This window comes from Pelophylax lessonae (assembly GCF_965119305.1).
Source record: "Pelophylax lessonae genome assembly, chromosome: 11".
Taxonomy (NCBI): domain Eukaryota; kingdom Metazoa; phylum Chordata; class Amphibia; order Anura; family Ranidae; genus Pelophylax; species Pelophylax lessonae.
In genome coordinates this window covers 99,989,599-100,011,869 of record NC_138778.1, presented here as the reverse complement: position 1 = coordinate 100,011,869, position 22,271 = coordinate 99,989,599, and the positions used below count along the sequence as shown (strand labels likewise).

The window sequence follows — 22,271 nt, the reverse complement described above, 5'->3', positions numbered from 1 at the left end:
CTGATGAGCTGCACTGATAGGCAGGACTGATGAGCTGCACTGATAGGCAGGACTGATGAGTGGCACTGATGAGCTGCACTGGTAGGTGGCACTGATAGGTAGGACTCACCCATCAGATGGGCACTGATAGGCGGCAGTGTTGCCAACCCCCCGGAGGGAAATTTACTGGCAGAATGTCCAAAATTTACGGACAGCACCAATTTTTTACGGACACTGAAAAAAGTACCCAAAATAACAATTTTCAGTGCTAAACCATGCAAATATCAATATTTTAACTGTAAACATATAGCTAGTGCTATTAGCAATGTGTTAAAGTTAAACAAAAGTCAAAAAACATATTTCTCAAATTTACATGAAGGTTGGGTTACCATAACCCAGCCAGCACAGAGTTCCCCCTTACATCAGAGTCTGCAGACTCTGGTCAGACATGGTACAGGAGGTGGTCAGAGACGGTACAGGAGGTGGGCAGACACTGCAGACATGGTACAGGAGGTGGGCAGACATGGTACAGGAGGTGGGCAGACACTGCGGACATGGTACAGAAGGTGGGCAGACACTGCAGACATGGTACAGGAGGTGGGCAGACACTGCAGACATGGTACAGGAGGTGGGCAGACACTGCGGACATGGTACAGGAGGTGGGCAGACACTGCGGGCATGGTACAGGAGGTGGGCAGACACTGCGGGCATGGTACAGGAGGTGGGCAGACACTGCGGGCATGGTACAGGAGGTGGGCAGACACTGCGGGCATGGTACAGGGGGTGGGCAGACACTGCGGGCATGGTGAAGGGGGTGGGCAGACACTGCGGACATGGTGAAGGGGGTGGGCAGACACTGCGGACATGGTGAAGGGGGTGGGCAGACCCTGCGGACATGGTGAAGGGGGTGGGCAGACACTGCAGACATGGTGAAGGGGGTGGTCAGACACTGCGGGCATGGTGAAGGGGGTGGTCAGAGACTGCAGACATGGCACAGGGGGTGGTCAGAGACTGCGGTCATGGCACAGGGGGGTGGTCAGAGACTGCGGACATGGTACAGGGGGTGGTCAGAGACTGCGGTCATGGCACAGGGGGTGGTCAGAGACTGCGGTCATGGCACAGGGGGGTGGTCAGAGACTGCGGACATGGCACAGGGGGTGGTCAGAGACTGCGGTCATGGCACAGGGGGTGATCAGAGACTGCGCACATGGCACAGGGGGTGGTCAGAGACTGCGGTCATGGCACAGGGGGGTGGTCAGAGACTGCGGTCATGGCACAGGGGGTGGTCAGAGACTGCAGTCATGGCACAGGGGGGTGGTCAGAGCCTGCGGACATGGCACAGGGGGGGTGGTCAGAGCCTGCGGACATGGTACAGGGGGTGGTCAGAGACTGCGGACATGGCACAGGGGGTGGTCAGAGACTGCGGACATGGCACAGGGGGTGGTCAGAGACTGCGGACATGGCACAGGGGGGTGGTCAGAGACTGGGGACATGGTACAGGGGGTGGTCAGAGACTGGGGACATGGTACAGGGGGTGGTCAGAGACTGCGGACATGGTACAGGGGGTGGTCAGAGACTGCGGTCATGGCACAGGGGGTGGTCAGAGACTGCGGTCATGGCACAGGGGGGTGGTCAGAGTCTGCGTGAACAATGGAAGTGCCCGCCTCACCCCCTCACAGTAGTTTCTTCCTCTGTCCCCCTTACCTTAGCTCTCCACATCAGTGTCCTCCTCCTAAGTCCCCTTCACCTCTCCATAGCCATATCAGTGACATTACTGCAGAGTGAAGCTGTGCGACTCTGCAGTAACCTGTGGAGAGGTGAAGGGGGCACAGGAGCAGGACACTGATGTCCTCTGCCCCCTGACTCATCTCTCTACTACTTCAGTGACAGTCTGCGCTGCTACTGCTAGCCTCGGTGGCTCAGAACCCCACTCACCAGACCAGTCCTCCTGCTCTTCTGTGTGCTCTCTCTGCCTCTGCTGTCACAGCCTGTCTGCTCTGTCCACTCCACTCCACCATCCGTCCGTCCGTCCAGCGGCATCTTCTAGAGTTCTAGTTCTTGTCCACACTCCACAGCTGCGCTGCAGCACAGACTCCACTCCATACTGCTGGCGCGGCGCCTGGCGGCCGGCGGGAAAATTTAAATGACGGCAAAGGGGGAAGCAGGGGCGGGCGCAGGCGGGCCTGTGGCACTCGTCCGGCGACGATCATCATCCAGTGCGAGTCTGCATCTCTCTGCGAGTGCGAGAGAGCTCGGGGATCTCCGGAACTGCGCGCCGCGCGTGCAGTTCTGACAGTGCCGCCGTAGATTTACTGGCACTTTTCTCCTGCTACGGGCATTTACGGGCAGGAGAAAAGTGCCCTGTTATTACGGGCTGTCCGTAAATCTACGGGCGGTTGGCAACACTGATAGGCGGCACTGATGTGCTTCACCAATGGGCACTGATTTTCTGCTCTGCTGGGCACTGATAGGAGGCACTGGTAAGATGCACTGATAGGTGGCACTGATGAGCTGTACTGATAGGCAGGGCTGATGAGCTGCACTGATGGGTGGCACTGATTAGCTGCACTGATAGGTAGGCCTCACCCATCAGACGGGCACTGATAGGCAGCACTGATGTCCTTCACCAATGGGCACTGATAGGTGTCACTGATGCCCTTCACCAATGGGCACTGATAGGTGTCACTGATGCCCTTCACCAATGGGCACTGATAGGTGGCACTGATGAGCTGCACTGATAGGTGGCACTGATGGGCACTGATTAGCTGCACCGATGGATAGGCCTCACCACTAGACCACCCCCTATCCACTAGACCACCAGCACCCCCCCCCCCACTAGACCACCACCACCCCCCAAGCCAACCCCACTAGGCCACCACCACCCATCACAGCCCCCCCCCCCCCCAGACCAGTTATAATTCAGAAATTCAGATTAGCCAGTTCACATAGCATACCTTGAAATTACAGTACATGGCCCAGTCAGAGACAGTGCTTGCTTGCTTGCTTCTTCCACCTAATTCTAACGCTGCGGCCGCCACTCTAACTGTACCGGGCCGGCCTCTGGATGATGTTGCGCCTGGGACATTAAGCTCTGCCCAACACTTCTGACAAGTCTAGGGGAGGAGCACGCAACCTCAGGCGCAGCGTGCCGCAAGGCTACTATGCAGAGCACTGCAGCGTAATGTCATCACGGACAGGGAGGCAGTGTCAGGGGCTGGGACGGCGGGGACTAATTATGGCTGATACACTCTGGACTCATGGAGTCATTGTCGAGTCTTCTACTTCAAGTCAAGTCTCAAGTAACTTGTTTTCAAGTCAAAGTCAGGTCATATTCATACTTTAATCAAGCAAGTCGCAAGTCCTGAAAATCGTGACTCGAGTCAAGTCATGTGACTCGAGTCCCCCACCTCTGCCATATGGTGATCAGACCAGACACAGTGACATATGTCAGCCGAAATAGAGTTTGCTAGTATAATTTGTGAACAGAAAATGTAATCTAGCTGAGGAGTTATGTGGATTAGAATAGAAAGTATATTCTTTAGTGCCTACATTTAGGCAATGCCATGTATCAGTAAGTTGCATGTCCTTAAGTCTTTTATTAAGAGCCTTTTAAATATGTTTTGGATGTAGATGAAGGGTTACTCCTATCCATTGTTGGGTGTGCTACCATGTTAAAATCCCCACCCAATATCATGTGTGAGGAGTGATATTTTTCTAAGATTTTGAGAAAATCAAGATAGAATTGCGTTGAAGTGCCGTTGGGGGCATAAATGTTTGCAATGGTTAATTATTTTCCCAAAATGCGTCTGTAACGGATCCTATAGTCTCTATGGGAGAGATCCGTGCAGCTTCTCCCTAAATCCCAGTAGAAATATCAACAAGAGGTGAAAATAGCTCCCCAATCCCCCAAACATGAGTCCAGACTTCATGAAGAGGTAAAACGAACTCTTTATTAAACTGACACACAGTCAATTTATACACAGCATGGACACATCCCCCTCCTCATCAAATTACTACACACAGGTCAGGGGTTGAATGATACATTATAATATGTGGATTAAATTGTATACAGGAACTGAACTAATTATCTAGGGAATAATGACCACAAACAGTATTCTTAACAGATCACAATGACTCAATCAACCTGAGCCAATTACCTGGAAGACGGCCATCCTCGAGCTCATGAAATACAATACACATTATCAAACAGAGGGGTAAATCAGCATATTCAATGATGTTTGGAAGACAGAGGGTTGAGCTGATGACATTAGCATCTGTCACAAGAAGTACACATCTAAGCATGGTAACTTGGGACAAAATCTTCACACCTCTGGAGAGACATTGTTGACAACTATCCCTCTCCCTTACAGGCAAAACTTCCATTTTGTCACAGCGTCCCTTAATGATCAGGTATCTATTGTCTTTATCTTTACAAACGGAAAGGAATTATGTATAAAGATAGCAACACCCCTACTTTTAGAGATGAATAGTGTGTAATAAGCTTGGGTGTATGATCTGTTGAAGTACTTAGGATAGTTGGCTTCTGCAAAATGGGTGCACAAGAATAATTTTCGCATTTAACCTTTTATACTGGTTAATCTCTTATTAGGTGAGTTGAAACCCTTTACATTATGGGAAATACACTTCACATTCATTTGTGTAAAATTTAAATGGCATCTTATAAAAAGGGATAGAGAAAACAGCCTTCAGCGCAGCTGTACTAGGCTGTACTAGGTCTATATTTAGCGAGATGGGCATTATAGGTAAGCAAGGACATATTATGAAGTTTAACATTGGCTCTCAGTGGCATAGATAATGTACAGTCAGGTCCATAAATATTGGGACATCGACACAATTCTAATCTTTTTGGCTCTATTCACCACCACAATGGATTTGAAATGAAACAAACAAGACATGCTTTAACTGCAGAATTTCAGCTTTAATTTGAGGGTATTTACATCCAAATCAGGTGAATGGTTTAGGGATTACAACAGTTTGTATATGTGCCTCACATTTTTTAAGGGACCAAAAGTAATGGGACAGGTTAACAATCATAAATCAAACTTTCACTTTTTAATACTTGGTTGCAAATCCTTTGCAGTCAATTACAGCCTGAAGTCTGGAACGCATAGACATCACCAGACGCTGGGTTTCATCCCTGGGGATGCTCTGCCAGGCCTCTACTGCAACTGTCTTCAGTTCCTGCTTGTTCTTGGGGCATTTTCCTTTAAGTTTTGTCTTCAGCAAGTGAAATGCATGCTCAATCGGATTCAGGTCAGGTGATTGACTTGGCCATTGCATAATATTCCACTTCTTTTCCTTAAAAAACTCTTTGGTTGCTTTCGCAGTATGCTTCGGGTCATTGTCTATCTGCACTGTGAAGCGCCGTCCAATGAGTTCTGAAGAATTTGGCTGAATATGATCAGATAATATTGCCCGAAACACTTCAGAATTCTTCCTGCTGCTTTTGTCAGCAGTCACATCATCAATAAATACAAGAGAACCAGTTCCATTGGCAGACATACATGCCCGCACCATGACACTACCACCACCATGCTTCACTGATGAGGTGGGATGCTTTGGATCATGAACAGTTCCTTTCCTTCTCCATACTCTTCTCTTCCCATCACTCTGGTACAAGTTTATCTTTGTCTCATCTGTCCATAGAATGTTGTTCCAGAACTGTGAAGGCTTTTTTAGATGTTGTTTGGCAAACTCTAATCTGGCCTTCCTGTTTTTGAGGCTTTCAGACCAGATTTGTTTTTCCAGCAATATACTATCACTGGACAAAACAAAAAGAGGAAGTACATAATGAACTAGGAACCAAACCCTTATTTTTGGCTGGGGACGGACAGTGTGACAGCCCCGGCTTCTCTGCAAAGTACTGCACTTATACCTTTATGGACATGTGTTTCACGTAAAATTGTTGATTTTGAAGTGGTGCAAGTTACACAGAGCAGTTCCTCTGTGGCGATTGAAAAATATGGATTTGAGAAGTGCCTACAAAGAATTTTGGATGACGACATAGACATTCACTTTCTTGGCACTGATCGCCACACTGGAATAAGAAATTTTTTTTTTATCATTTGAAAATTTTATTTATTATTAGTCAATACACACACAAAAAGAGAAAAAACAAAACTCACAACACTCCAACAATTCACATACATAATTAAAAAAAAAAAAAAAAACACCCCTAAAGCGCCAGTTTTGTTCCACCCTCCTGTAAGCTCTTATATGCATCGGAAGACCTAAAATAGGCCCATGGTTCCCATAGCTTTTTAAAACCGCTTATATTCTCCCTAGCTACCGCAGCTAATTCTTCCAAATCATAAATTTAATTCACAACTCCCACGCACTCCTTCAATGTGGGTATTCTAGTCGACTTCCAATATTTAGGAATAATGGATTTCGCAGCATTCAACATGTGCCTTACCAGCAACTTCTTATTCTCGCTAAATGACCAGTTCGTCATATTCAGAAGACAGCATTCAGGGGTAAAATCGACCGGAATATTAGTAATTAATTGGATCTGACTCATCAGTTCTTTCCAAAATTTTTGTATGTTAACACAACTCCACCATATATGTACCATCGTGCCCCTATCCTCGCCACACCTCCAACACACATCTGATATTCCAGGAAACCACGCATGTAGCTTAACAGGTGTATAATACCACATAGTCAAAATTTTGTATGCCATCTCCTGGATATTAGAACTAATCGAGCATTGGTGCGCCATGGTGCAAGCAGTAGACCACTGGGTATCAGTAAATGTTGTTTGTAACGCTAATTCCCACTCCGCCTTATATTTGGAGCCTAGATCCAAGCCATGCGTTTGTATCCAGTCATACATTTTAGATGTCAATTTCTCTACCTGTTTTCCCTCAAAACACATAGTCTCAAATTGTGTCAGTTGTTTGGAAAAATGTGACCGATTAGTTGAACTCCCAACATAACTGTGAAGTCTAAGATATTGCCAATATGTAAACTGGTTTCCAACTACTTTTGTTCGCAGCTGGGTGTAAGGCCTAAGCCTTCCTGCCTCCATACAATGAAATACTGTTAAAGGCATTGACGGTTCTCCACCCCCGGGTTCCAACACCTTCTTATTTTGTGCCCAGTCCATCTTATATTCCAAAGGGGTCAACGAGCCTGGGATGGAAACCAACTTATACTTAGCCACCTTATGAAATATCTCTAAAGTAGGTCCAATGGTTGGATGTATTCTAACTTCAGTCGGATACGATTTATATGGGATCCATGGTAAAAATCTAAGTGGTAATGTGGATTTCAAGCTTTCCATGCTCACCCAATCTTTACATTTAGAATGACAATTCCAAGCAATGACCCTTACTAAATGCGTAGCATAATAATAGTGCAGAAAATTTGGTAAATTTATACCTCCCGCCTCTTTAGATCTGGAAGGCTTATTCTCGTTTTTTTATCCGCCCATATAAATTTCCCTATAATGGAGTTCAAAGATCGAAAAAAGCACCTAGGTAATCTAATGGGTAGACTCCGTAAGAGATACAGCACCTTTAGGGAGGACCATCATCTTTAATGCCACCGCTCGGCCAAACCATGAAAGAGGCTTTGCCCTCCAAATTTTAAGATCATCCTTCAATTTTTTTAATAGCGGAAGAAAATTTTGCGTATAGATACCTGCCATATTCCACGGCAATGCGATTCCCAAATATTTTAATTGAGATGGCACCCACCTAAATGGGCAATTTATTTGAGTCTGCTGTATTAATGTTTTATTTAAGGAGATATTGAGCGCCTCCGACTTATGAATGTTAATTTTAAAATTAGACAAATAGCTGAATGTCTCGAATTCTTTCATTCGTTTCGGTACCGTAACCAGTGTCAAAGCAAAAAGGAGATCATCTGCATATGCCGCTAGCTTATAACTTTGCCCTTTTATGATAATGCCATTAATAGAGGGATTCTTATTAATCATTCGTAAAAAAGGCTCCAGGGTGAGGATAAATAAAATGGGTAAAAGCGGACTCCCTTGTCTAGTACCATTGTTAATTTTTACAGGATCCGACAGTGTACCATTAACTTTCAGTCTCGCAGTGGGAGATTGGTAAAGTGCCTCAATCAACGCCAATATATTGGACTGAAATCCAATATGTCTACATACCGAGAACATAAAATCCCATGATATCCTGTCAAAGGCCTTCTCCGCATCAGTTGATAGGAGAAGGCCTTCTTCGGATCCTCCTTTAAGCTCATGCATAAAATGTATTGCTTTTATAATATTCTCCCTCGTCTCCCCTCCTAGCGTAAACCCCACCTGTTCCGGACCAATAAGTTTGGGCAAATAATGCCCCAATCTCATGGCCAAAATTTTTGCTAATAACTTAATATCAAAATTCAATAATGATATTGGCCTATAACTTGAACATTCAGCGGCGTCCTTTCCGGGTTTATGAAGTACAGTGATATAAGCCAAATTGAATGATGGTGGTGCTTTTTGAGAATTTTGTAGGGAATTCAATGCTTTTAACAAATGAGTTACCAAAAGTGGGGCAAATGTTTTATAATAAATCCCTGAAAAGCCGTCCAGACCCGGACTCTTTCCGGTTTTAAGAGACTCAATTGCACTTTTAAAGTTCCCCAATATCAATTGGTTGATCCAATGCAGAAATTTCCTGAGCGGACAGCTTAGGCATTCCACTACTCTCCAAATATTGCTGCATTATCTCTATCCTATCACCCTCTAAATAAGGAGGTTTATGTGATGGAGGGATATTATACAACTTGGAGTAAAAGCGCTGGAACTCAAACTGCTCAGCCCTAACCACCAACTTATCCTCAGATGTTTTTATTCGGTTAATCTGCGTGGTTGGTCTCGCATCCTTTAATACTCTTGCTAAATACTTATTATTTTTATTCCCATGCTCGTAAAAAAAGCTCTGTTTAGATAAAAAGACCCGTTTAATATTTAAATCCAATTTAGCCTGCAATTCTTTTCTTGCATTTAAAAGGTCTGTGGCTGATTGCACCGCCACGGATCTTTTGTGTTGTTGTTCCAGTTTATGAATTTTTTCCACCAAACTTGTAATCTCTCTATCCCTGTCCTTCTTCTGTCTTGAAGCAACACTAATCAATTCTCCTCTTACTACACACTTATGGGCTTCCCACACCGAAAAGGGAGATACCTCCTCAGTATCATTCTCCAGAAAATAATTCTCAATCACCTTAGAAATATGAGCTATATTACGAACATCAGCCAATAATGTTGCATTAAGACGCCAGGAACATGGCTTAAATGTCTTGCCCCCTACTTGAAGTGTTACGGACAAAGGCGCATGATCGGAGACCGATTGAATACCTATATGTGCGTCCTCCAGGATCGACAAATCTCTCTGAGAAATTAATATACAATCAATACGTGAATATTTTTTATGAACTGTGGAAAAATAAGTGTAATCTCTACCTTGTGGATTAATAGTACGCCAAGAATCAACCAATATCAAAGATGCCAACATTGACTTAAGTTTCTTTAATATACTATGCGAGACAGCCGACTTTCCGTTAGACATGTCCTCTAGAGGATCCAGCGGCGCATTGAAATCTCCCCCTAGGACGACCCACTCAGCTGCAAACCAAGTAAGTTCATCTATCATCTGACGACAAAACGAGACATGGGCCTTATTGGGAAAATAAACATTAGCCAAGGTTATTATCATGGACCCAATTTTGCCCTTAATGAACAGATATCTGCCCTCAGGGTCAGCTAACTGTTGATCAATCACTAATCCTGAATGCTTGCTTATTAAAATAGAAACCCCCTTGGTCTTTGCTATAGGATTAGTAGAATGAAAAGCTGCATGGAAATTTTTATCTGTCATTTTGGGTATCTTTGATGATTTAAAATGCGTTTCCTGGAGAAAGACAAACTTCGGTTTAGTCCTTCCCAGGGAGCGCATTAATTGTGTCCGTTTTTGAGGAATATTCAATCCCCTTACATTATGGGAGATTACTGTCGGACATTTGCCCAAATGGGAATACACCATTATATCGTATAACAATTACACCTGACCTAGGGTAAAAACAGAAAACAAAAAAAAGAAAACAAAAAACAAGAACACAAAAAAGGTTTTATAATGCCCTCCTCACTTAGAGGACACAAGAATAACTAATAACCCCCGGCTCTGGGTGCCCAGAACCGAGACAGAGGCAAGAAAGTATTGGGAATGTGGACAGTAAATGGAGCCCCAAAACCCCCCTTAACGGGAAAAAAAGGCACAGGAGGGGAAAGAAAAACCCCCCAGCTCCATTTACCTAAAAAAAAAAAAAACCCACAGTACCCCCTAACAGGGGCAATGGGAGGCTACGGCAAGTACAGGATTGGAAAAGCCCCTCAGCTCCCTACCTGCCTCAGCCCAAAAGCAAACCTATCACATACAGGTATAATACTAGAACCCAACCTACGCATATCTATACGTTTACTTATATATTTATCTGCCCGCCTGACCTCATATCCTATACTAGAGTATCACGGCAATATAACCCAAAAAAAAAAAAAAGACAAACCCCTCCCCCCGCCACCCTTCTACTACTCAGCAGCCTGAGGTCCTCCACCGCGAGTGGCCCCCTATAATACAGCTTAACAATGTATCACAAAAAGAAAGAAAAGAGAGAGAAAAAAAATTCCCCTCCTCCCTTCCCTTCCCTTCCCCTTTTCCTTTCCATTCTCTCTTCTTCTTTTCTTTTCCCTTCTCCTCCCTTCATCCAGCTCCATTCTTCGGTACATCCTGTGGAATAAGAAAATTAAGGACTACACCACCTTATCAAAACATCAACCATCAATTTGATATATGGCATTATATGAAAAATTTTAAAAGAAAACTGTTACAACTTTTAAAAAAGAAGTCACGCAATCCTATCACACCGTGGATTGGTCCTATTTTAAATCATTTCTATTGGTGCAGTCGTACTTCAGCTGGAAATGAAGCACTCTTTAAAGAAAAGTGGGAATCAATATTATATCATGTTACTAATGAACACCAGTGGAAAATTGGCGATGAAGAATATTCATGCTCACATGCACCTCTTACCGATGCCACTAAAATCCATTTCCTGGATCAGTAAAAATACAGAAGCCTTTGATGTATTGACATTGTTTGTTTTGGACCCACAGTTACAAAAAGACATTCCTCACTTGACATATTTTTGTCAAACTGGTGCTTTGGAGACATATCACAGCATGATGTTAAAATTACGTCCAAAAAGAATCCACTTTCGATATCACTCCATGAAGGTAAGGACCAAACTAGCAGCATTGTGCCATAATCATAATGTGATAAGGAAACCGTCAACAAAAACTGTAACCGATGAAAGTGGTGAAGTCATTGAATTTGAAAGAAAGAACTGGAGTTCCCAAAGGGAAGAAAGAAATGGATTGTCCGTAATGTGTACAACAAGATGTCAAACAATCATGTATTTAAAACTTTAGAAGACATGATACTTATTTGTGACGGCGATGGCAATTTACAAACTTCTTGGACTTCCAAAAATAGAGACATGCCAAGGAATATAGCCAAAGAAGAGAGCCCACAAAGCAGCACCGCCATAGCACAACATAGGTCAAAATAAGCATATTGTGAGTCACAACTATAGCATAATAATAATAATAATAAAAAAAAAAAAATAATTAAAAGCACTGTATTATACTGTAGGTATAAAATTTGATAATTGTATTTTTTTTTTATTATATTACCAGGTTTTCATTGTGTTATTAAAATTTTTCCAGTTTGTTATGTTTAAAGATTTGGATGAAGAAGATTATGTAAAAATCAAGCTATATGTTGTGAGTAACCACTATAGCATAATAATAAAAAAAATAAATAGGACTGTTTTACAGGTATAAAATTTTGTTATTTTATTTTTAGGTTTTCATTGAGTTATTCAAAGTTTCAAGTTAGTTGAGATGTTCGAATATTGGGATGAAGAAGATTGTGTAAAGATCAAGTTATATCGGGGGCGTGGCCTGAAGCTGTATGAGAGCAGGATTGAGTGAGCGGAGCTCTCCCGGCTTTTAACCGTCGCTATTATCCTGTACCTGGCACATCGAGACACAACACCCCTCACCTTGTTGCTGACCCTCCGGTGCACCCCAGGATCATGCCGCAGCCCCGGAAAACCTCTGAAGCGGCGGCAAAATTTGACAACTTCCGGCGCCAGGAGGGAGGCCTGCAGACAAAAGATGGCGGCACCCTGTCTTCCTCTCCCGCGCCGCTGTATCAATGGAAGATCCTGGAGGCCATTACCAATTGTCAGGCTTCACTCACAACTAAACTGGAGGAGGTAAAGATGGATATCTCCCTCCTCTGACAGGACCTGCAGAAACTTAGAGGCCGCGAGTACGAGGACTGCCTGAACCGTGTAGAAGATGACATGCCCCCCAGTGAGGTAATGCGGTGGAGCAGGCCTCCAGTGACATAGAGTACCTGCTGCATAAACAGGATGACTTGGAAAATCGTGCAACAACCTTTGCTTCATTGGCCTGCCCGAGGGTGCAGAGGGCGCCAACACGCCATGTTTTTGGAAGATCTCCGGAGTGTTCATCGCCATGTTTTTGAACTTCAGTGATCGGGATGCTGTCCTCCGTTTGGCGCGAGAGAAGGGTAACATTCTTCTGGACAACCAACACATCTTGGCCTTCCCTGATTTTTCTGCCGAAGTTCAGAATCAGCGCAGACGGTTGATGGAGGTCAAGAGACGCCTCAGGGTCCGCAATCTGAAATACTCTATGCTATACCGAGCCAGGTTGCAAGCTGTTGGTGAAGACAGGGTCCACTTTTTTGAGGACCCGGATTATGCTGTGGCTTGGCTGGATCGTCTCCCGTAAGTACTGACTATGTTTGTTCTGGCCCGTTCTCCCTCCTGACCTGTGCCTTGGGTTACCTGGACCTGGACCCTGCTATGTCATCGGGCTGACTCTGCCACTGTCCTTTTTCTTTCCTGGCGGACCTGGGCCATTATCACCTATACCCCTGTGGCCTGTTGTTCCTGTTTTACCCCTACGGACACTACTGGTTTCCCTTCTCCGGTCTCCATATGGCCCCCATGTACCGGACTAAGTGACAACTCTCGTTTATTTCCACGTCACTCACCTGTTCACTGGCTGGGAGCCCTGCCTGCATACCTTGGACACTGTTTTTATTGTGTGCTTGTTTACTGATGAGTCCCGCTACTGGGACCCCTCTTTGGAGAATGTTCGCCCCCACTTTATCACATTTTTGACGCCACCATTGCCTATGGGTGCTCTGTTCCATCTTGTGTGGTCTTGCACCCTGCGAAACCCAACTTCCCATAGGCAACTGGATACCTGCCTTATTCTTCTTGTTCAACTTTTTGGGACTGATGCCCACACCTGTTGGGGTCTGTGTTGGGCTGGGAAGGGGGGATTGGGTTTTTTTTTCTGAGTCCTGTGCTACATATATGCTTTCTGGCTACACGGCGAGTGCACTGTTTATTATTGCTTCACCTTAGCAATGTATATTTTCTATTCTGCTGCAGATGGGGGTACTACTTGCTCAGGGGCCTCCTGATCCCTTCTGCCTACATACTGTCACCCTGTTGTTGCTATGTCACGGCTAAAACTCACGTGGAATGTGCGCGGCCTGCGTGGTAAAATTAAGAGGGCAGAACAACGAGCTGATATCATTGTTCTGGTGGAGACTCACGCAGAGGTCCCTCTACAGGGCGCCCTGTGGCGTCCATGGGTAGGCTGGTTCTTCCATGCCTCTCACTCCTCTTATTCCAGAGCAGTTACGCTACTCATATTTAAATCTGTGGCTTTTGCTACACAGGAGGTGGTGATGGATCCTTAGGCCAGGTATATTTTCATAAGTAGTCAGATCAGTGGTCATGCAATTCTGTTGTGGATATGGTATGTGCCCTGCATTTCTGTCTAGGTTCCCTTCCTTCCTGGATATTTGAATGGGGGACTTCAATATGGTTTCCAATCCTAGCTTGGACAGAACGGGCCCACCCTCAACACTTGACTATCCCAATCATGACAGTTTTTCAGTAATTACACAATTATTTTCAGACTACAAAAATATTTTACGCAAAGGCCATGTCAAAGACATTGTAATCATTGGCATAAAAAAATCCTACATTAGCCCATTGGGATCTGGAAATGCGTTGCGTACAGCTTTCACTGCACATGATGGAATGACTCTTCTATTTCCTTTTCCCAAGTAGCCAAAGATCCATGATATAAAGCATCAATATGCTGTTTTTTTACGCAAACGTCTACAGGAAAAAAAATCTATACATTTTTGCCAATATAATCATTCGATTTTAAATGAAACGTATTCCTTTGCAAGACAATAATAATAATAATAATAATAATAATAATAATAATATATATCTATAATTCCAATGGATAAAACATTATGTATCACATTAAAATGACCAGAATGTGACAGGGGAGCTCCACCCAAAAGGTGAATATCCACTGTAATGCACCCTTTTTCTTCATTGTAAAATTTTGAACATTTTTGGAGGGTTACAGTGCTAGCTTGTGCCTGTTTTTTATAGGTTATGTACTTCCCCATGCTGCTTTCTGGGACACACAGAGGTCACAAAAGATGGCATGACATTCATAAAGTGCATCGCCCATTACACATACGCATTAGGAAACAGCTGGTGAAGCAGCAATTCTTGACTTCCTGTTTACATTACTACAGATGCCGATGCCTGCACCTGAATCTAGTTGACGAATCGGCTAGGGGTAACAAAACCGCAGGATCCTAGGACAGGTAAGCATCCCTATTTTTAAGGTCAGCAGCCAGAGTATTTGTACCTCTGTCGTATAGCGCTGGTTAAATTTAAAAACAGCAGGTAGCACCAAAAGGTGAATATATAAACTTATAAGAGATATGTAAGCCAAAAGTGCAGTGCTGCACTTTTGTTTACACAGTATTTGTACCTGCTGATATTTTTTTGTTTTTTATAGACTGGAACTCCTCTTTTACTTAAAATTTTTTCTTTTATCAAAATATTGAAATCAAAAATTGTGATTAAAAAAAAAATTATATTTTAAATATTCTGTTTGGCTAATCAAAATGAGATACAACTATTTTTTGTAGTAACGTGAATCAATTATTTTGAAATGTTTTAAATAATTTTACCTGTTGCTGTCAGCATTTACAGATGGTGGCGATTCCTGATGAAGCATGGTGTTCTGGATACGCACATGCCTTTCATGGACAACGAGTAACTTGAATGTTTCCGCTACTGTTATGCAGATAGCTTCGTCCCCAATATATCATACAACCATGGGCGTCCGCAGAACTTTTTTCAGGGGGGGGGCATAATTTTAAGGTCACACATGCTCAGCCCCTTTTCATCCCTATAGATCCCCTTTAGAGCAGGCCAGACCAGCATCCCCCATAGATCCTCTTTAGAGCAGCGTCCCCATAGATGCCTCTTTAGTCTTACCTGTTTACCTATTTTCCCTGTGCTACCAGGTTTTCCTGCACCACTAGGTACTCCAGGCACTCCATGTAAAGAATATATATATATATATATATATATATATATAGCAAATATGACCCCCAGAGATCCCCTTTAGAGCAGGTCAGGATCCTCCATAGAGCAGGGTCCCCATACATCCCCTTTAGAGCAGGCCAGGCCAGAATCCCCCATTGATCCCCCTTCAGAGCAGGGTCCCCATAGATTCTCCTCTTAGAGCAGGCAAGGAAATTTCCAGGGGGGGGGGGGACACTTGCCCCCCCTGCAAACACCCATGGATCCCAGGGTCTAAGAACTAGAAAAACATTAATGCATTTCAAACACAGTGTGTGTATATTAGAAGTGCTTCTGCATAGGCATTTATTGTTCACATATGCATGTTCATAAGAAGAAAACCAGAGTGATGTATTAAAAAAAAATGTATGCTGTGAAAGAATGTGAACCAAGCGTACAAAATGCAGGTATAGAAAGACATTATCTGATGCATTCAATGCACTCCACACAAGACAAGATAGTGTGATATAATACAAAGAAATCACACAGATGGCTCAAATTTGTTTTAACGTTCCAGTACAACTTATTGAGCAATAATAAACCCTTATGTCAGAATCTGAGCCATCATCATGCCTCCTCCTTGCATCAAGATAAAAGTGTAGCTGCTGTATCCACAGGATGAGTAGATTACTACAATAAACCTACTGTCAGAAATGTTCAGCTTTTTTTTTTAAGTAGATCTGCAACTCTTTTTAAAAAAGTGTATTGGGGATATACAGTATATAGTTAATGGAAAGTTTCATAGTTATGCACACATACAATAATTGGCAAAAATGACCAATATAGGAATTGTTATATTATTTATATTAGTACACTATCTGACTTTTCCAGGACAATAACCCTGAACTCCAGTGAAGCTAATGTAGCGCAGATCACTCTCCATTAACTTTTTCCACAGCGAGAAAGTAAAAAGATCAAGAAGGCGCTTCTAACTGCAGTATCGCAACAGTATTTTTATTGCATCAACAGTTAAAAACATTTACAGGATACAGTGATAAACAGACATGTTAGTAGAATGTATTTTGGAGCATGTGCAATGACCCCTTCATCAAAGGTCTGATCAAGGAGCCAAAGCACATGCTCTGAAACACGTTACCGCCCCCCGCCTGACGTCACTTCTTGTATGTGCGCTCCCTGTGGCTCCAGAAGTAAGACTGCCATCTTGCCTACTCACTCCCCCCTCCTTCTACAGCTGCTGATCAGCTTCTCCTTGTACAGGTTATGTTTGGAGCCAGGAATCAAGATTATTCTGCTGACATGCCTGTTTATCACTGGATCTTGAAAGTGTTTTTAACCTTCATGCAATAAAAATACTGTTGGAATACTGCACTTAGAAGCACCTTCTTGTTCTTTTTTATGCTAGAGTTGCTTCTACATTTTAAAGTGCTGCTCCAGTGCTATTCCAGTTTCAGAATATCTTGCCTATGATGTTTCCCAGGTACAGCTTATTGGAAGAACATTTGGCAGAAGCACCTCATTCCCCCTCTCCGTTCCACAGTGAGAAAGTGTCAGCCAAAAACGAAAGTGATAAAGTCCTTGTTGCTTCTGGATTCTTGATGGCTGGGGGAGATCAGCAAACAGACATTTGCTGGTCCACCTTCCCTCTGCCAAGCAACATCCACCATGCCTGCCCTGAGCCTTCAAGTGGGATAGTGGAGCCTGGGATATATTTGGGTTGAGTGGGTCCATGGAAGCAATCAACTTCAAAATCTAAGTTTCTCCAATCTCACCCACTGAGGCTTGTAACACCTTTAGAGTTGTCATAAGTCTATTGATGCCTACCGCTTACCCATATGCCGCTCTCTCACTCTGATTCCCGGCTGCAGCGCTGCCTCTCCCGCCTCCTCTCCAGGGCACGCACGCTGACGCTGAGGCTCCTCTCTCCTCTGCGGGCCGCAGCTCCGCCCCTTGCTGAGCTGACTGACATCAGCAGCAGCCAGCAGGGAATCCCCGGCCCGCCCCCTGCAGCTGTCAGAAGGGCAGCAGAGGACCGAGGACAGAGAGAGGAGGGAGCCAGAGCCGGTGGGCGGATCAGCGCTACGCTCGTGCGCTGCTAAAATTAGGCAAAAAGAATTATGTGATATTCCAGGGGGGGGGGCACTCGCCCTCCCTTGCCCCTCCTTGCGGACGCCCATGCCTACAACCTCAGCTATTTCTTGACAGCAGACAGATTCTATTTGTGTAGGCATAGCAATACAATTATTGCATGTGCACCATGCATTATTTCCAATCCTTTCCTTTGGACTCTCTTCTACTAATTCTGAAGATTCTCCCTGTGAAATCTTCCTTAAAGGATTACAAGGAAATGCTGGGTCATCTTTGGGATCTGGATATTGTGACCTGATTTCTGACAGCAACATACTTCGCTTTCAAAAAGAAGAAAACATTTTGATAATTGTTGTTTGATTAAAATTCATATATTGCATACTTTTATAAATTGATGCCTGAACACTTTAAAGTTTAGGCCAGCATACCTTTCTTAATCCTTTATTAACATCTCAATTGAGTTAAAATTTTTAATAAATTTAAAAAATTCACATTGAGCCTAACAAGTGAAAAAAATTATAAATCAAATGATGTTAAAACTCCATCAATATGCGGTTTATGATCCATAGTTTGAGAAATAGAAATTGTTTCATGCTGCTGTTCTATATGAATTTTTGGTGTTCAGTTCACAGAACTGCATATGCTCACTTTTCATTGATTTTACATGCTGATTCCTTTCACATCTGAGTATGCCACGCCAATTAAAAGTCATACAGATGTGTGTATACACAGTGATAAATGACAGTACACTCCCTCCATCCTCTTGTAGGCCCAATAATCATCTAAACACAATGGGGAAAAGATCTTCCTCTAACAACCCATTAACAAAAAATAATGTTAAAGAAAATATATATATATATATCTCGATAGTAACTCACAAAAATGAGTACATCCCCTCACATGTTTGTTAGTGTTTTACTCTGTTTTCATGTGACAACACTGAAGAAATTACACTTTGCTACAATGTAAAGTAGTGGGTGTACAGCTTGTATAACAGTGTCAATTTGCTGTCCCCTCAAATTAACTCACATCCAATAATGGCAACAAAAGTGAGTACACCCCTAATTTAAAATGTCCAAATCGGGGCTTAAGTGTCAATATTTTGTGTGGCCACCATTATTTTCCAGCACTGCCTTAACCCTCTTGGGCATGGATTTCACCAGAGCTTCACAGGTTGCCACTGGAGTCCTCTTCTAATCCTCCATGACGACATCACAGAGCTGGTGGATGTTGGAGACCTTGCACTCCTCGCCCTTCTTTTTGAGGATGTCCCACAGATGCTTAATAGGGTTTAGGTTTTGAGACATGCTTGAGCAGTCCATCACCTTTACCGTCAGCTTCTTTAGCAAGGCAGTGGTCATCTTGGAGGTGTGTTTGGGGTCATTATCAGGTTGGAATACTGCCCTGCAGCTCAGTCTCCCAAGAGAGGGGAATCATGCTCTGCTTCAGTATGTCACAGTAGATGTTGGCATTCATGGTTTCCTCAATGAACTGTAGCTCCCCAGTGCCGGCAGCAGTCATGAAGACCTAGACTATGACACTCCCACCACCATGCTTGACTGTAGGCAAGACACACTTGTCTTTGTATTCCTCACCTTACATAGTTACATAGTTAGTGAGGTTGAAAAAAGACATCCGTCCATCCAGTTCAACCTATGATGTGTGTGTGTTTGCTGCTAACCGTACATTGTATACCCCTCTATGTTGTGGTCTTTAAGGTGCCCATCTAATAGTTTTTTGAAACTATTGATGCTTCCTGCTGATACGACTGCTTGTGGAAGAGAATTCCACACCCTTACTGCTCTTACAGTGAAGAACGCCCTACGTACTTTAAGGTTAAACCGCCTTTCCTCTAGTTTTAGTGAGTGGCCACGTGTCCTATTGTATTCCCTTTCTCTGAATAGTTTGTTCCTTATGCTAGGGTCGCCAGTACAGTATTTGTACATTGTATCATATCCACCTCAATCGTCTCTTCGAGAGAGATAATAAGTCCAGTGCTTGTAGTCTTTCCTCATAGCTAATGTCCTCCATTCCCCTAATTATTTTTGTTGCCCTTCTCTGGACTCTCTCCAGTTCCAGCACATCCTTCCTGAGGACCGGTGCCCAGAACTGGACAGCAAACTCCAGATGTGGCCGGACCAGAATCTTGCAGAGAGGGAGAATAATCTCTTTATTTCTGGAGTGAATCCCCTTTTTTATGCATCCCAGTATTCTGGTTGCTGCCACACACGCTTGACACCATCTGAACTGAATAGGTTTATCTTGGTCTCATCAGACCACAGGACATGGTTCCAGTAATCTATGTCCTCAGCCTGCTTGTCTTCAGCAAACTGTTGGCGGGCTTTCTTGTGCATCTTCTTTACAAGAGGCTTCCTTCTGACCAATTTGATGCAGTGTGCGGCGTATGGTCTGAGCACTGACAGGCTGACCCCCCACCCCTCCAACCTCTGCAGCAATGTTGGCAGCACTCATACGTCTATTTCACAAAGACAATCTCCGGATATGACGCTGAGCACATGCACTCAACTTCTTTGGTCGACCATGGCGAGGCCTGCACTGAGTGGATCCTGTCCTTAAATTTACAATATGCTGTGCACAAAGTGTGTAAAATTATGTATACTCACTCCCTCCTCCCGTGTCATGGTACTGTTTGTTGATGTTCCAGCTTCAAGCTGTGAACTTTCTTTATTTTCCTGGATAAAACAAAAAAGAAAAAATATATTTTGTTTCAGATTGCAACATAATAGAGTATTTTACAGTATACAAATACAATACTTACCATTTTAATTGTATCCTATATTTCCTTTTTTGGATGAAAAAATAATTTCAGAGTACAGCAATGCAATCTTTATGTAGTAAAGCTTTTAAAAAAGTAATCATTTACATTAAACATTGTACATTTTAAGATTATTTTTTTTAAATTGTTCTAAAAAAAAATATATAATTTACAATATTAGTCAGTCTCATAAGCAGTTGTGCCGAGTGGGCAAATATTGCAAAGTCGAGATGTGCAAAGCTAGTAGAGACGAATCCCAATAGAATAAAGGCTGGAATTAAAGCAATAGGTGGTTCTAATAAAATAGGAACATAAGGGGGTGATCCTTTTTCCAACTCTACGATTCTGTTTTTTATTAATTTGTTTTAATCTGACCTGTTGGTGGTATATATTTCACTAGGACGTTATATTTTGAATAAGTAAATACACCTTGATAAAACAAAGACTGTGTCTGTCTTCATTTTAGACTGCTGCATATCAACAAAATGTTATTTTAAACGGGTTGATTATATTATATATCGGCTGTCTACATGATTCGATTTGGGGTAGCGACCTCGCATTTCTGATTCTTCATGCAGAAGCGCAGATACTGCTATGAGGTTGCTGGGCAATGGATGTTCACACCAAACATGGATCTGAATATGTAAAATAGGCATTCAGATAACAATTCAGACAGGGGGGATCCAAATCAGGGAATACAATCCACCTCTTCAGCAAGTAAAAGCAGTACATCAAGTACACAAAAACACTGGTTATGATCACTGGTAAACCTTAGATCATTGTAAATATTTATCCCCTTCTCAGCCTGTGTCATTAGTACATTGTAAATGTTCTGGTGTCACTGGTTCCCAAAAAGTGTCTAAAGTGTCAGCCAATTGTCCATTTCAATAATGACGGGGCGGGCAATAAGTCAGTGATCACCGCCATTACTATTTTGAATAATAAAGAAAAAAAAATAGGTACACCATAGTTGTAATGATGGTAATAATATTTCAATATACAGTCAATATTTTATTATTCTTTTTTGATTGTGAACATGAGGCATTATAAATATTGTTCTTGATTTTTTAAATTTTTTATTGTATTGTCTCGATTTCATATGTGCAAGTAAAATTATATAAAATTTGAGTCAAGCACTGCATAACTGCGCAATTATCATTTAAAGTAATGTATTATCATAAAACTTTTACAGGTCACTAACTGGCAAAAATCGTCCGGAGGACCAGCAAATATACAAAAAAATATTATATATAATATGTTTGATAGGGAGATATATATATATTAATCTAAAAGGAAGGAATAAAAATAATAAAAATTAAAAAAAATAAATAAATAAATAAAAATGTATGTATATTTCTCCTGATCGTTTATTTATATATATATCCATCCTTTTTTCCAGGCAGACGGGGGTTTCATAAATGCGGAAGATGCAAGTCATGTTCTTTTACCCCTCAGAATCAGAGAAGACGCGAGTCCTTCCATGTTGCAGCAATTGACAGGGATTTTGACATTAAGCATTTCATTACATGTGACACCACGCATGTGGTGTATGCTTTAATGTGTCCCTGTAAAATCATCTATATAGGACGAACTAAGCGTACTCTGACAATTAGAGTTGGTGAGCATATCAGCAACATCATAAAGGGTAAACAAGAGCACAGTGTCCCAGCCCATTTCCGATCACATCACCAACGGGACCCCAGTTGTCTACAATTCTGGGGGATTGAGCGGGTCACACCCCCGTGGAGGGGTGCGAATTGGGTCAGGGAATTATCTAAGTGCGAAACTAAATGGATATTCCAGACCCAATCTTTGAGCCCTGTAGGACTAAATATAGAGTTGGATTTAAATTGTTTTATTAGTGATTATTGATTTTAAATTTTTTCCAACTCTATTAATATTTTAATATTTTACC

The 22,271-nt window shown here is 42.8% G+C and overlaps 1 long non-coding RNA gene across 1 annotated transcript; it reads right to left on the bottom strand.

Annotated features, from left to right (window-relative positions):
- Positions 1 to 17,676: 17,676 nt before the first annotated feature.
- LOC309566462 lies at positions 17,677 to 20,409 on the bottom strand. The gene is made up of 3 exons (XR_014225881.1): positions 20,360 to 20,409; positions 20,205 to 20,273; positions 17,677 to 17,900 (listed from the first exon to the last, which is right to left on the bottom strand). It is a non-coding gene; the product is annotated as an uncharacterized lncRNA (long non-coding RNA).
- Positions 20,410 to 22,271: the final 1,862 nt, after the last annotated feature.